Below are 16,059 nucleotides of genomic sequence, written 5' to 3'. Positions count from 1 at the left end.
TCGATAAAGGCATTATTTACCATTAGTGCACTTGAAACAAAAACCCAGCTTTAGTTCCTCAAACTAGTTCTAAACTGTGAGTTGGGGATAGAACAACTAATGTACAGACTTAAATCAGTATAATGCTAAATATACCAAATAGATCTGATAAGCACGTTTTTTTTTAAATATATATAATAAGCTGTCAACAGTTATCATGGTTATGGTTTCTTGAAAAGAAAATGTGATATCTCCGTATGTTTTAGGCTTTATTATATATTTTTTTTTACATGGTAGAATGTTTTGTGATACAACTAACCTGCACATATAAATCGAATGTGCTATCTCTCCCAATGGTAAACAATACCTTTAGTGTGTTGCGTCAAAGTTAAATCTCAACTTATAATTTGATATATATATATTTTCAATCTTCTTATATTGCTGTCGATTATATGTTTCTATACATCCGAACGATATCGTACTAGTGCAAACCATATTAAGGGTCTTTTTTTTTGGGGGGGGGGGTGGAGGTCATTCCAGTGTTTTGGTAAGGCTCGGTCTTTGATAAAAAAAGAAACGCTCATGTATCAAATATATGCTTTTTACTTGTATGTTACTCTGCTGTTGTACAAACGTGAATGATGATGATAGATGTGTAATAATGTCTCATCCGTAGATGTCCTTGAAAGCCCTTCTGATCAGAGGAAAAAAACGCCCCCCCCCCCGAAAAATCCGACATGGCGGCAATTTCTCAAATTTTCCCTTAAATAAATGTGTTGTGCGAAATTACTTTTCAGTATATTGTTCGAATAAAACTGTCCAAATTGATTATTCGTGCTGTATATTCACATTTACAAATAAGCATGCTGAAACTATATTTACTGTTATTAGATTTTTCTTACATTATTTTTTGGCTGATTTCATGTGGGTTATAGTGTCACAATTGATCTGAACTTGTGCCATTGGCAGATGCTTTCCCTTATTAGATATCAGGATCACTCGAGAGGGAAAGTGTTCATTTTCATTCATTTTAGAGTGACCTCAGGGATCACTCGAAGAGTGACGAGTGATCCCTAGGATCACTCTAAAATGAGTGAAAATTAACATTTTCATTAAAAATTCACTCCAATTTCACTCTAAATTCACTGTTTTCTGTTATTCACTCCTTCAAAAGTGAAAACTTCCACTCGTTCGGAGAGTAGAATATCACTGGTTTTAAAAATGTCTCCATAAAAACCTAGGACGGTTTAGCTGAATAGCGTTACAATGTTCAAAATATCTAAAAACATATAAATAGACAGCCTAAAAGACAAAATTGTATCAAAATCGAAATAATACATTTAATTTGGCGCAATACACTATGTCAACTTCGATGGCTGTCATCTTGATTTTTGTTTTTGAGTGGTTGATCTAAATTCTGTCTTAAACTATCTATAACAAGATTGGTGCCAAGCTTCAAGCTATATACTACCTCAATTTGAAAATATTTTTTGCTTCATCTCATCTGCTTCAGAACAATCTACTTTGAAATAATAGCGATCAGCGTCACCTGAGCTACCACTTGATATGAAAAGTTAGTTTGCAGGTACAAACCCTTGTTTGTAGAAGAAAAAGTCTGCGTTTGTCAAGACTACTACACGCACCACTGGCACTGAGCACTACACGGCTCACACCCGTAATTACAATGGAATGTCCCAGACCCCTTCACATATTCGTTCCAGAGATACCAAAATAAATGAAGGAAAAAATTGATTAAAAATCAATGATGTAGTTTGGCAAAAAAAAAAAAAAAAAAAACTGAATAGCTGTAGATATTGAGTATGAATTCCTCTACAAACTGCATTTTGGTTGGAAGATGAAAGCTTTTCTGATGGAATTTGAAGGGACTATATTTCATTGGGTACGTGTACGAAAAATAGGTGATTTTTTGAGTGACAAGAACTCGTATTCTGGCTTTGCGGACCCCTGGACAGAATTTGGACTGAAGAGTCCACCCTGAAAATTTGATTGATGAAAGGGCATATCTCACCTATCCAGGTTAGTGAAGCTGAAACACCTCATTTCTCGCAGCTATTTTACAGAATTTTTTGAAATTTGATTTTTAACACACATCCCTATGGGGAAATATTTATGGGTGTGAGCCCTACAAGCGCCAGTGCCAGTGGTGCGTGTAGTAGTCTTGGCGCGGGCAGACGTTTTTATGACCAACAAGGTCTTGTCACAACTAAAGTGGTCATTTTTTACATAGTGAGTTTTCAAGTTTGAGACATTATTACTCCTGAACCGAAAATGGTACTGACCCCCAATTTTCTCCAAATATTAATTATATATCAGATAAAATTCTTGAAACGTTTCAAGTTAATCCTCCAGTCTTTCTCTGATTTATGCTGAATCAAGCATTTTCATAATTTTCCTTTTTTCAGAAAAATATAAAAAATGAGTGTTTTTTCCATAAAATCTCAATCCAGTTATCACAATAACCCACAAAAATGGTATCAACTGGTGAAAATTTTAATTCTGTTTCATATGACATCAAATTTGTTGAAATTTGATGTTTCTATCAAATTTTATCTTTCAAATAACAAATTCAGTAAATATGGCGGCCGTCTTGGACGCCATCTTGGATTTGGAGGCTTTCGCAACAATTTTTTTGAGGTATACCAGTGGAATGTTGTTTGTTACAATTAAAAATTGAAAATAAGCATGGTCTACTTAGTTTGTAGAGGGAGTGGAACTCGATCTCTGTTTTTAGCTTTCGGCCCCCGGTTATAATGGGTCAGCCCGGCTGCATGGTGACAAAACATAATCCTCCGCCGACAAAAACATTGCTCACTGACCTCCATCTACCTGCTCCTTAGCCTTTAAACAAGGCGACTCGCTCTGCGTGCCCCCGTATAGCGCGTTTACCCCACAAACCTGGTGGCCCGCGAGTGGAGCGAGCCGCCTTTATCCACTCGTTCAGGGATGTGTACTTTTGTCGTTGTTGTTGCTTTATATTCTTTGACAAAAATAATTTGCGTACAAATTTGACGCAGAAAATACACACGGCACCAAGGCAAGCCTCGTTAATATTAAGTAACTATTCTTATTCTACATAGTTACTTAATATTAACGAGGTTTGCCTTGGTGCCGTGTGTATTTTCTGCGTCAAATTTGTACGCAAATTTGTCAAAGAATATAAAGCAACAACAACGACAAAAGTACACATCCCTGAACGAGTGGATAAAGGCGGCTCGCTCCACTCGCCGGCCAACAGGTTTGTGGGGTAAACGCGCTATACGGGGGCACGCAGAGCGAGTCGCCTTGTTTAAAGGCTACCTGCTCCTCAACAAACGCTCCCAGACGTGTCTGCTCCGCCGATATTGAACTTGCTCCTTTGACATATCTTTGGATCTACAATCCACAATAAATACTCAATACACACACACACACACACACACACACACACACACATACTAACAAACAGGCACACACACACGCACATGCAGACACTCTCCACCACCCTACTAAACCCCACCTCATGCTCCAATAACCCCATCACTAGCCGCACAACCTCGCTGAGCTGCCCTCCTAGCCCACACACAACACCTCACCCTAGCTCGCAGGCCTAACTCCAACCACCACCACAGTAAGTAACAATCAGCACTTTTTTTCAATTCACGAAGTGTTTAGAACAACCCATAATGTTCCGAATATTCAGTATTGTCACTATGTCTACTTGCCCACTAGCCCACCCCCCTCTTTTATGTTTTTCTCCAATACCACCAGATTGTTCCGGTTCCCCACAACCGGCTGCAAATTGACTGCTGGCATGTAACCGGGCTAAGTGTGCAACTCACACCGTACGTATTTATAGATCTTGTAACCCTGAATGCTGTTAAACAAATTATTATACACTCATTCCCGGTTAAGAACGCTACTTATGTGCTCTTTTTGTGTGTACCTATGTTCCGCTTATTCATACATACACTCCTTAATTTAATTGTTATTATGATTTCATTTGTTGCCATTATTGTTTACATGGTTGCCTGCTGTGACATACGCGAGGAGTTTCACATTTGTGTTTGTGCGCACACCTCTTGACAATCCATTGTGTGTATGCAGAATTTTAGTCATACGTACATTGTACTTGTAAATGCTTTTGTATGATTGTATATCTGCAAGTTGTATTATGCAAGATTGAGGCATATATACACTCCCACCTATGTAATTATTCCCTGCCGTCTCTGCGTCTTTCACTGTAGTTATCAGTTCCGCTATTGTTTTGATCATCATTATTATTTTCTATTTGTATATGATATCCATGTTTTGTATCTTGTCCCCAGTCTTGACAAAGGGCAGGAAGCCCGAAAGCTTGAGTAAAATCACTTGTGAGGATTAAGCAACGTCTACCGCCTCTTTACTCTCGTTTATATATATATATATATATATATATATATATATATATATACATTATATATATATATATAGCGAAAACTTTGAGCAAAACTTTGGGCTATTATTATTACAATTGTTTCTGGTCAGTTTTTCCTTCCTTGTTTCAATATGTATATATATATATATATATATATATATATATATATATCCGTTGGGTATATAATATCCGTCGGGAATATATGGTTTGATTGTTGCGGATTGAAAAGTGCTCAATGCTGTAAAGCAGAGCATATTAGGCGTACCTGTGTTTTGGTGCCTTGTCTGCTACCGGCGGTTTCACGCTGTCGCGATCTTCAGGCAGACTGAAGTCGTGTGTTTCTGTGCTCATGTGGCACGGTGGATCGGTTTGACGCATGGATGGTTTTTCTTTTCCGGTGTCTGCATTTGGATATAAGTTCGGACCTTTCATTGAGTGCATTTTTGTTTCTGATGATGATGGCATTCTCATCGAGGCAAAGGTTGCATATATATATATATATATATATATATATATATATATATATATCATTCCCTTTAATTCAACCCTTATTCATTTTAAAGTGTGTCTAGCTTTTCATTATTCCGTGCCTGGCCATGTTGCTCTGCGCCACCCTGGCTATTAAGCTCTATTCTGTATATATGCATTTCATTTATCACATTTTGTTACCCATTGGAACCTGGTATTAACAGGGTACTTGCCTCAAAGATTTTGCAAACAATTTTAGTTTTTGTAATAGCATGTATGTATATCTCTATACCTCATACTGTTATTCTTTCTCAATTAAGCTAAAATGGAAAGATTTCGGAAACTCGGCACACTTCATATATTACTCAAGTGCAACCAAATTTTTCATTTCCAAATCCCTATCTCCCAAATCAACCAAACTATCATCTAAGCTACTGGAAAAACATTTTGACAGTGGTTAGCATCGCTTTAAGAATATAATAAACATAAGCTGTTTCCGTAATCCTTGAGATTGCAAGACAAAAGATAAATATATATTCAGGAATTCTCAACTCCTTATTATTCGTCAAGTTAGCAACGTTAAATGAACAAAACGACGGCAAGATTATAAATATCCTGCACAAGCACATTTTGGACATTCACCGTTTGTGATCGGCATATTGATAATAAGCGGGAATATGCACACACAAAATTAATGAAACCAGGTAGTTGTTTTGTGTGTTTGTTTGTTTTGTGTGTGTGTGTGGGGGGGGGGTACAATCAATAATATTTGTGTACCACGCTGTTTGTCCTTCTGTAGATTGAGCAATGGCGTACAGAGAAAAAAGAAACGATAAAATGGAGACCGAGACCATGAAGACAAAAGGCACCACCAGACACCAAGAACTGGATCCATGGCGTCACGTTGTCCTGGTGGCGGTATTTTCAATGTTTTTCATCGAGGCAGGGACGCTGAAGTCCCTCGGTGTCCTGATACCGTCCTTGGTGCAACACTTCGACTCGTCTTATGCCGTCATCGGTACTGTGACGTCACTCCCTTGGTCGATTGAATATTTGTCCAGTAAGAAAAAAAAAAAGGCCTTTTGAAATGTGTCGAATTACAGACCATAGATAAGAGCGAAAAAAAAAAGAAAGAAAGAAAGAACTCAGTGTGGTGTTACAAGAGTGTAGACAATGACGTACAAGCAATAGATAAGTTTGTGTCCAGTCTCGGGCATTTAAATCGTTTCCGTTTCCCTACGCCATTTAAATCGAAGTGATCTTAGAAATACTGTATGAGACTGGCTGGACATAATAAGTTGATGCGCGTTTCGATTTAAAAAACGATTCTCATTTCGATTTTTTACAAGTGTAGACCAATCCACTCTCGAAACAGTGCGAAAAGGAGAGCATCTCAGACTAAAATTGTTTGTCTTTTTAAACTTAATTTGATTTTTTTAAATCATGATGGTATAGGGAACATGAGATCAAGAATCATCCCACGAGCTAGACACTGATAACAAAAAAAAAAAAAAAAACATGAGCCGTACACCAATGCACGAGTCATACAACCCAGTCATAAATCACAGCCCACGAACTTGACACTAGGCAAACAATGCCCACGAGCTCGATACTAGGCAAATAAGGTTGCGCGAAACTACACAAAATATAGACCCTAATGATAACGGTCGAGCTCTTGAGCAGCTTTTTTTTTTTTTTTTTTTTTTTTTTTTTTTTTTTTTTTTTTACGTCGTGCTCGTGGGGATTTTTGCCGAGTGTCTCGTGGGCTGTATGACTCATGGATAATAATGACTCGAAGTCTGAATGATTAGTATACGAATAATTTATGAGTTGTGAGTGCATTGGGCACGAATATCGCACGAATCTCGCGTCGAGTGCGGTATTACGTGCCCCAATGCACGAACAAAATCATAAATTATTCGTTTTGTACCACAACACCTTGTCCATACTCAAAGTACTAAATCAGTGACCGGCAACTCGGGAAGCCCCAAAAATAAATGTAACAATTAGGTCGAGAATTCTAAACCACCCAGTGTATTCAAACACTCGTCATGAGTCGACCACACAGTCACAGGAATTGCAAACTCTGCAGGGTCTATACCCATTCTACACTAACGTTAGATCGTGAACGTTCTACTAGGCCTAACAGTTAGGCCGATCTGAGATGTCGGTAGATCTAACGTTAGTAGGTCTAGACTAGTTCTATGTCTATTTCCGACAATGATTTTGTATAAAAACACAGAACAATAATCAAATTGCGGTTTCTTAACTTCAATTGAAGTCTTGATTTTGAGATCACTGTGGTCCACGTCGTAGCAGATCAGAGTCAAAAGTAAAAACACAGCCGTACTAACGTAAGGCCGCAATACATGCAACTATTGACCGATTCGGGTTCGTTGAGGGCAGCAGACATTTTATGGCACTGGGCGCAGCCATGAGCTCAAATTGCGGTGTCTCAGCCGACCCCCCCCCCTGCTCTCCCCCACCCCACGGGCAACATGTTTATCGCGCACTTGTAACAAAGGTTCGCGCACTAAGCAAGCATTCGCGCACTCAGTACGAGACGCCTATTGGCTAAAACAACCATGCATCAGTTTCTCATTAAGCGCGCGTGAGAGGGGTGGGGAGAGAGAAGGGGGGGTCGGCTGAGACACCGCAGTAATGGCGCTGCCCGTGCCAAAAATACACATAGCGCGTCACAGAATCGGTCAATAGGTAAAGTACAAGGTAGCTGCGCGTCGCGTACACGTAACGTTGCAGTACTCCGCCGCGCCAGGGCGCCTGGCCTGTGAACCAGCGCAGCCGGCCAGCACGTAGTTTTCTGGCGCTTATTATAAAATGGGTTCAAGAATGTAGCCAATTGGAAGCGCTGAAATGAGTCACGTGTGCTTGTATTAATTTCTCACTAACATCCGGATCGGATCCAAGCCCGACGTCACAATGTTTGCACTAGCAGTGCGCACTCAATCAGTTGTTACAAGTGCGTCGCGCGCTACTATACGCGCTGTCAATCCTGTAAACAACTTCTAGTTCGGGCTGCCGGTGTCACAGTCGATCCGTTCCGGGTTCCGGGGGAACTGATATACCGGCCGAAACCAGTCGATTAGTTCCGCGGAACGAATATACCGCACAATAGGCAGTACGCAGAAACGTTCCGCAACCGCCGATCCTATCCGGGTTGTGCGAGTAGGCCCTATTAAAAACAAAATAATATCTGTTTATTGTGGATGTCTATACCCAAATAAAGAAATCTAAGAAAGCTATTTCTTCATTTTTCAAATGATATAAAGGACAATGTTATTTTTACGTTCTGATAATTTCCCTTTAAATAAATCATATTATAGCCTCGTACAAGTGGCGCGAAGAAATGAATTACTGTAGGGCCTACAATGTATTAGCTAAACAGCATGCACAAATACGTACGAGTCGATCATCTCAGGGAGGTGAGACTCACCTCCCTGATCATCTGGAGCCGTTGCACAGTGTGCGATTAGCCTTTATTTATAGACAAAACTTCAAAGAACAGTTCAACGAAAGAGCATGATAATACTATGGTTATAGGTCCTACATTTATAGGAGACTGCTTGAAGTGAGAAGGAAGAAAGAGGGAGGTTTTGCTGGTAGGGTACAGCAAGGATAAACATTTTGTTTTTTTCGGTGAGCTTTGTTCTGATAAGAAAATTATTGTTCAGCTGTACTTCAAAACAAAAAAAAAGAATGTTGGTCTAATAGTCTGCAAACAAATTGTTAATGTGTATGCAGGGGATTACAATGGAGCTATGCATGTGGATTTCATTTCATTTATTTATTTTATTCTCATTTTTCTTTCAACAAAACATAACACAAAGTAAATCAAAAATGTAATCATAAGCAAATATACATTACAAAGTATGACATTCAATGGTAATTAACAAACTAATAAAGATATGCACACATACTGGAATAACAAAGTTATGTTTGCAGGGTAAAAATGAGAACTAAGAGGTCCACTAAAAAGCATTGCTTGTAGATTTTAGACCACTCTAAAATATCTCCAAAAATACTTATTATAATTACAAGTACGTAATTATGTATAATGCAAAAAATAAGACAAAATAAAACAAACAAAAGAGACACAACAACGTGACATGACTAAACTTGAGGGGAATTTACGAATGAAAGGATTAGAGCAAAAACAAAATTAAAGGAAGAAGGAGAGAAAGTGAGAGAGAGAATGCCTACACGCTGAACAGGATAAACGGAAGAGGAGATTTATTGATTGATTACTCACAATGTCCACTCTGGAAATTCTTTATACGTTGGATATCGCAACAAAATTAACATTCAATTCATCACAGGTACACCACAATCAGACATGTCATAGAGTACAAAATGAAACTCACTCACATTAACATACAGTAACGTATGCACCATAATAACATAATACATTAACCCGACATTTACAACTACATGTATTCCACTCATAAATTTATTTGATAATATCCTTTCATATATCATCATTATACACCAAACAATTATATCACCTACATATCCAAATACATCTGTATAATTCATAATTCATAACATTCATATATATATATATATATATATATATATATATATGTCATAATAATAATTACCATGGCAGCGCCTTATCAAAATAACACCAAATGTGTCTTGCATGTACACCTGTAAATCATTACATATTCCAAGTTTAAAATTACATAGCTTAAATACTGTGGGAGTAAAAAAAAAAACAAACAAACAAAAAAAAACAACCAAAAATTACCATAACAATGATTTCTCTGTCAAACACACACGAGAAACATGACAGTCACCCAAACTCTCTGGATATGCGGGAGTAAAATAATAATGAGAATAATAAATACACCAAAAACTAATCATTACAACTTATACTCTGGTATTATACGTGTGAATGGAATCCGGGACAAATGCACTTCTAAATCGGGTACGCTTTGTGCGAGGAGGACAGAGTCTGATACCTGATCTGTTCAGGCAATAGTAACCGTACAGACGGTGTGTTAAATCGGTCATTATCTTGTTTACCTTGACCATCATTCTTTCCACGTGTAAATCCTGTGCCACTGGCAATTCCAACCCAATGATATTTTGCCACTTTCGCGGTCTATCGATTCTATAGCCTTGTCCTTTTGTGTAAGATTGCCATAAAAACAAAATCAAGCTATACATGACGATAGATTTGATAAAGGAATTGTAGAAAAGAACCATCAGTGTTCTATCCAGCCTCAGTTTGCTCAATTATTGCCTGATGATTGAGGATGTATTTCGGACAGCAGCTGGTGACTGCATGCAGCTGTGGAAAAATTATGGAAATGAAATGCCTAATTTCATTACTTTATAATGTGATTTTTTTCATTGCGTTAGGGTGTTACCGATGATGAATCTTTATTTGCTGTAACCTATATAGATAATGAAAAATAAATATCTGAGCCAGAATTTAAGAAAAAAAAAAACGCTTAAAGAGTATGATAATGGAGATTGTTTTTTCAGAACTGAAGAAATTTCAAAATCTAGAGCCAGTGTATATAAATGCATTCTGAGCTAAAGGTTCTCAAAAGGGGTAGATGAAACTCAGACCGCCTAGGTGTAAAGGATGACCATGAAACCATCGATTTCGTGGAAACATTGAATTAAAACTACTGGGGAGAACATTTGTGTTGTATAGATGAACATGAATTGACCCAGTTGAAAAAGAAACAAATCTTTAATTTTTCAAATCTTATATTTCTTTATGAATAATGAATCCGAGTGGCGAAACCCTACAGATAATACGAAGTAGGGCCTATATTTTTGCAATAACAATAATTTATCTAATAAAATTTGATGGGCGATGCCCCATGCTAAAATTGAGATAAGGTAATTTTATCAAAGAAAATACAATGTTAACAGAGAAGACATTGGAATGCGATACCAATATTACGCTAATCATTTTACTTATTTTAATAACATGAGGCCTCCACGAAAGTTTTTCATCTTCTCTGATACCAAGAAAGTTTACATAGGATACACGATCTAATCGAGTATCATCAAAATAATTTCTGTGCTTAATATTTATAAGGATTTACTAAAAAGTGTATGCTTAATTTTCTTAAGGGTTTATGAAGATCTTATCCACTGAGTTACTTTTTTTTTCAAATCAGAGTTGACGGTGTCTACGAGAGTAACTGGGTTTTGATGAGAAAAAAAAAAACCCACATTTGAATCATCATCAAAATGCATAAATGAGAATATGTCAGATGATTTGTAGAAATCATTAATGTAAACTATAAAAAGCAAAGCACCTAATTTATATTACCCTGAGGGACGCCACATTTAATATATTGAAACTTGAGTTATTCTCGTTCAGAGAATATTGTTTTTCGGTTCTCCTGAACCACTCCAAGGACTTCTCCCGTATGCCGTAATGAGACAAAATGGATTAAAATTTCTTTATTTTAAGCTGTTGATTTAAAGTTATTATAACTCGAGATGAATAACATTTTCCTTTGCTTACTTTTCTCCTTATTTTTCTCCTTTGCACTCTCAATCTCTTCTTTATTTTTCATTTTTAATTCTATGAGTTTTTTTCTCTCTTTGTTAGCCTACCGCTTTTACCCTTTTTACTTTTTATTTATGAAGATTCAATTTTGGGTACATTAAGCCACATTTCTGTCTGTTTCCTGTCAATTCATGTTACATGTAGTTTACTATAGCTGTTTTTTCATTTTCTTATCTCTTTCAATTTCTGTCTATCCCATTGCCACTATTGGCTTCACACCTTTTACATGTGCATGTAATATGTATTTCCATTAAAGATGTATGTACATAATTTTATATGAATGAAACTTAATGTTTACGAAGAGAAAATGTAACTTTTTTGTGGAACACCAGATTTCGGACATAGGTGCACTGTTTGGATATTCAAGTTATGGTATCACTAGAAATCAGAAAATTTACGTGAGTTTGTGATACCCCATATTTTGCATGCACTCTAATTTCTTTCAAGGGGAGGGCTAGTAACTAATCAATGGGAATCAGTGGGAATGCTCGGGGATGATTGTTCCAATTCTAGTGGGATTCATTAAAGAGTCCGTATGAAAATCATTTGCTTCAGAACGGTCTCATTTAGTAATGTGTTGTTTAATTCCCCGTCACTGGATACAGGCATGCTAACCCGGAAACATTAAACTGCACATTACTTGAATATGAGACCATTATGAAGCAAATAATTTTCACAGAACAAAAAATGTACTCTTAAATGAATCCCCCAAGGATTGGAACAATCATCCCCCAGCATTCCCACTGATTCCAATGATCAGTTATTAGCCATCCCCTTTCAATAACAGACGATTTTTTTTTGGGGGGGGGGGGGGCGGTCCCTATCATGAAAAGGGAAGACATTCAAGATTGAACAGATGGTACAGTATTGACTATAAGATGGTGTTCAGAACAAACAAATAATGAGTAACCTGTAATACTAAACAGCATTCAATTCTTTTAGAATTCAGAGTTCATTTTACACAAATTAGCTTCAAATTGCTGAGATATATGTACCTACAGTGCGTATAAAAAAAGCAACAAGATTTAATTTCGAATTTGTGAAGATGGTGTTTACTTTACTCCAAAGTAAGTAGCAACATCATAAATCTCCTCTTTTCAATGACATCCAATTTTTCCATTTCCAATGGTGTGGGGAAATGCAATTCACTCATAATTAGATCCCCTTCTCCGTATTCAGAAGCGTGCAATAAGAATCATAAACCACGCTGGATATTTTGCTCATACCAACTGTTTTGTTTTGTTTTTTTTTTTTCATCAAAACAGAATTCTGAAAATTCCAGACCTATTTTATTACAATCTCGGAATTTTCATGTATAAACTAACAACTAATTACCATCTGTTTTTATCCACATGTTCAAAAGGAACACTGTTATCCCACTTGCAAGAGTGACGCCTATATATAATATCACCTTCCCCGTACTCCCTCTATTTTTGCAAAGAAAACAATTATATTTACTGGACCCAGATATTGGAATGACCTCCCTCAAGATATTACTTCTTCTTTGTCTTTATTCACCTTCAAACGCAAATTAAAACAGATATTACTTAGTGCATACACACTTCCAAGTGCTTAGCAACTTTTTTTTTTTATACTCCCAGTCTTTTGTCGTTGTCCGCAGCTTCAAGTACACTTTTTAATACATAGCATTCCTTTTCAAACACCGCGAGATCCGTATACAGTTTGGTTTGTGATTACTTTATCCTTTATCGATTTTTGTACTGATATAATTTTAGTTGGTCAAGACAAACATATCCGTTCTCCGAATAATATATGCCTATGAATTAGGGAACCTACAGTTTTACAAGCGTTAAAGCTTTGTATGTAGGCCCCATCATATTTCTGATACTTATTTGTGACATCTTCATATGATATGACCATGTACATTTGTGTCAAGAATGTTTTTTTTTTTTCTTCTTCTTCTTCAATCAAAAGACATGATTCTTGTTTTATTGTCATTAATTTTGTAATCTCATCATTGAGGATATGGAAATATCAAATTTGAACTGAACATCTTATTCATTCTTACACGGTCATGGATGGCTGAGTAATCATTCTTTTTGGACAATGGGTCAAATTGGACTTGGGACCAAGTTTCAGTTAGTGAGACCAGCACAAATCCTTTGCAATTCACTTTTTTTTTTAATGTACAGACTGGTGAGACATACCTAGGGCCCCTCTTCTTTGCAACGAAAATGGATGCTTACAAATTTTAGATGAACATGTGATTCCTGAATTAATGGAAAATTTTCCTGTGCAACACAGGGATGTGTTCAGACGCCTATGGTGGGCACAGGATGGTGCACCAGCCCATCGACTTGTTGCAGTAAGAAACAGATTGGCTGAGGTATTTGGAAATCGGGCGATTGCCTTGTATCATGATGTGGATTGGCCACCAGAATCTCTGGATCTGACTTCTTGCGATTTGTTTTTTCTTTGGGGTTTTTTCAAGAGCAAAGTGTTCATTATCCCTCATACTGACATTGCAAAGAGACAAAGAATCACTGATGAATTTAAAGCTCTACGCCATCAAGCCACAATGATTCGCAGAGCTATGCGTGAGATGTAGAAAAGAGCTAATCTTTGTGTGGGAAGGAATGGTGGCCATGTTGAGGGGCATGGGATGTAATGTTAAAAAGAGATATCCGAAAGTTGTGATTATTAATTTCATTATTCCATTTGTTCAGTTAATTTCTGATGAGGTGCATTGGTTCTTGCAGTGTCTAAACTTGGTCCCAAGTCCAATTTACCCCGCAAGTTGTCTAAAAAGAATGATTACTTCGCCATCCATGACCATGTATGCATAAATATCATTTTGAAGAGGAGTATTATATGCTGCTACTCACTTTGGTGTAAAGTTAACACAATCTTCACAAATTTGAAATCAAATCTTGTTGCGTGTTTTTTTTTTTATACGTACTGTATAAACAAAGAGACCCTAATTAAAGGATTGACCCACCTTATCTGCCCACTACACATGTATTTTTTTTTCAGTCCAAACCGATTTTGTATAATGAACTTTCAATTTCTCTTAGAATCGTATGCTCTCTATTTCAAATGTGCTTTCTGATTATCTTGCAAAACGTTGAATTTTCAATCGCCCATCTCAACCAAAACTATACTGTATCTCTTTAGAATACCTTGCCTGTTTGAAGTAATCTCTGTGTACAGATAGACCGCCTCCCCAAAAGAGAAAAAAAAAACACATACTCACATACACACACACATTCATATGCACATACACACGGACACAAGATATAATAAAGACAACTGAACACACAAAAACAGAATTCATCCCGTCATTCTTACTTGTTACAACTGAAAAAATAATGAACCAAACGAACATGCATGTATCACGTTGGCGATTACATTGGTCGTTATAAAAATATCGCACTAAAATGATTAGGTTAGTAAATTAGACTCTGTGCCATGAAAATAGACATTGAAATGAAGGTGGACTATTTGAGCTCATAGTATGTTTAATATGAAGCTCCTTGTATTACAGAAGTTAACATGAAGCATGCCGAACATTCCAATTACAGTAACTCATTCGATTATTCTGTTCAAAGTGATTCAAATCAGAGATAGGTTCTAGCAACGGCGTAAATCCGTACTGAGGAGTGGGGGGGATGACTGGCGATAGTCACCATCACCACGATTACAAGCCCATAACCGGACAGGCGCAGCCCTGGGGGGGGGGAAGCTTGCCCCCCCCCCCCCACACACACACACACTTTACAGGGATCAAATGTCCCACTCTTTTCCATGCAAAGTGGGAGGGAAGTGGCAGCAAAAATATGACGACTTTTTGTTCTTGTTTTTGTTTTTTTTGTTTTTCCTTGTCAGTCAGACCTTAAAAGTATGAAGACTTTTTTATTGTTGTTTCTCTTGTCTTTTGATGTTCTTTCTTCTTGACTGACAGGCGATTTTGCCCCCCCCCCCCTTTCAAAAACGTAGCGCAGCCCTGAATAATACCCAAATAAATTCAATAAAATGCTAATAAGGATATCCATTTCTTGAATAACGTAGTAGATAGTTTCCTGTAGCTATTAATAAATTGTATTCTTCAATTTTCTTGATTTAAGTCAGTAAAGCAATCATCACAGAGGCATCGTTCCGTTTTAATGATGGGGGTAGGGGAAGGACTTTGAGTTTGAATATCTGTGTGAGGGAGCGGAGCGGCCTAGCGGGGGGAGGGTGTGGGAGGGGGGTATCCCCCTCCCACACGAAGAAAATTTGGCATTTTCAGACCTCAAATTCAGCGATCTGGTGCACACTTTTGGTGAAATTTGGGATTTTTTCCTATAAAAAACAAGTAAGAAAAAGAAATATTCATAGATAATTGAATGACTACATCGTGGTATTTCAGCTCTTGCTCCGCCTGTGCGACATCACTGTGAAGGCCTAAATAGTGGGGCCTATCACCGGCGTAGCCAGGATTTGATCTTAGGGGGAGCGATAAGATGCGAAGGAGCGATGCGAGCGAGGGGGGAGGGTGTGGGAGGGGGGGTTTCCCCCTCCCACAGTGAGAACTTTTTGCATATTGATGTTGCAAATGGTACAATTTGATTCATTTTCTTTTTTTTGCGTGTTCTATCGACTTGAAACAGTCCAACATGTTTAAGGTAGCAGTACATTT

This window comes from Diadema setosum, chromosome 17 (genome assembly GCF_964275005.1).
Source record: "Diadema setosum chromosome 17, eeDiaSeto1, whole genome shotgun sequence".
NCBI classification, from domain to species: domain Eukaryota; kingdom Metazoa; phylum Echinodermata; class Echinoidea; order Diadematoida; family Diadematidae; genus Diadema; species Diadema setosum.
This window is presented reverse-complemented; position numbering follows the sequence as displayed.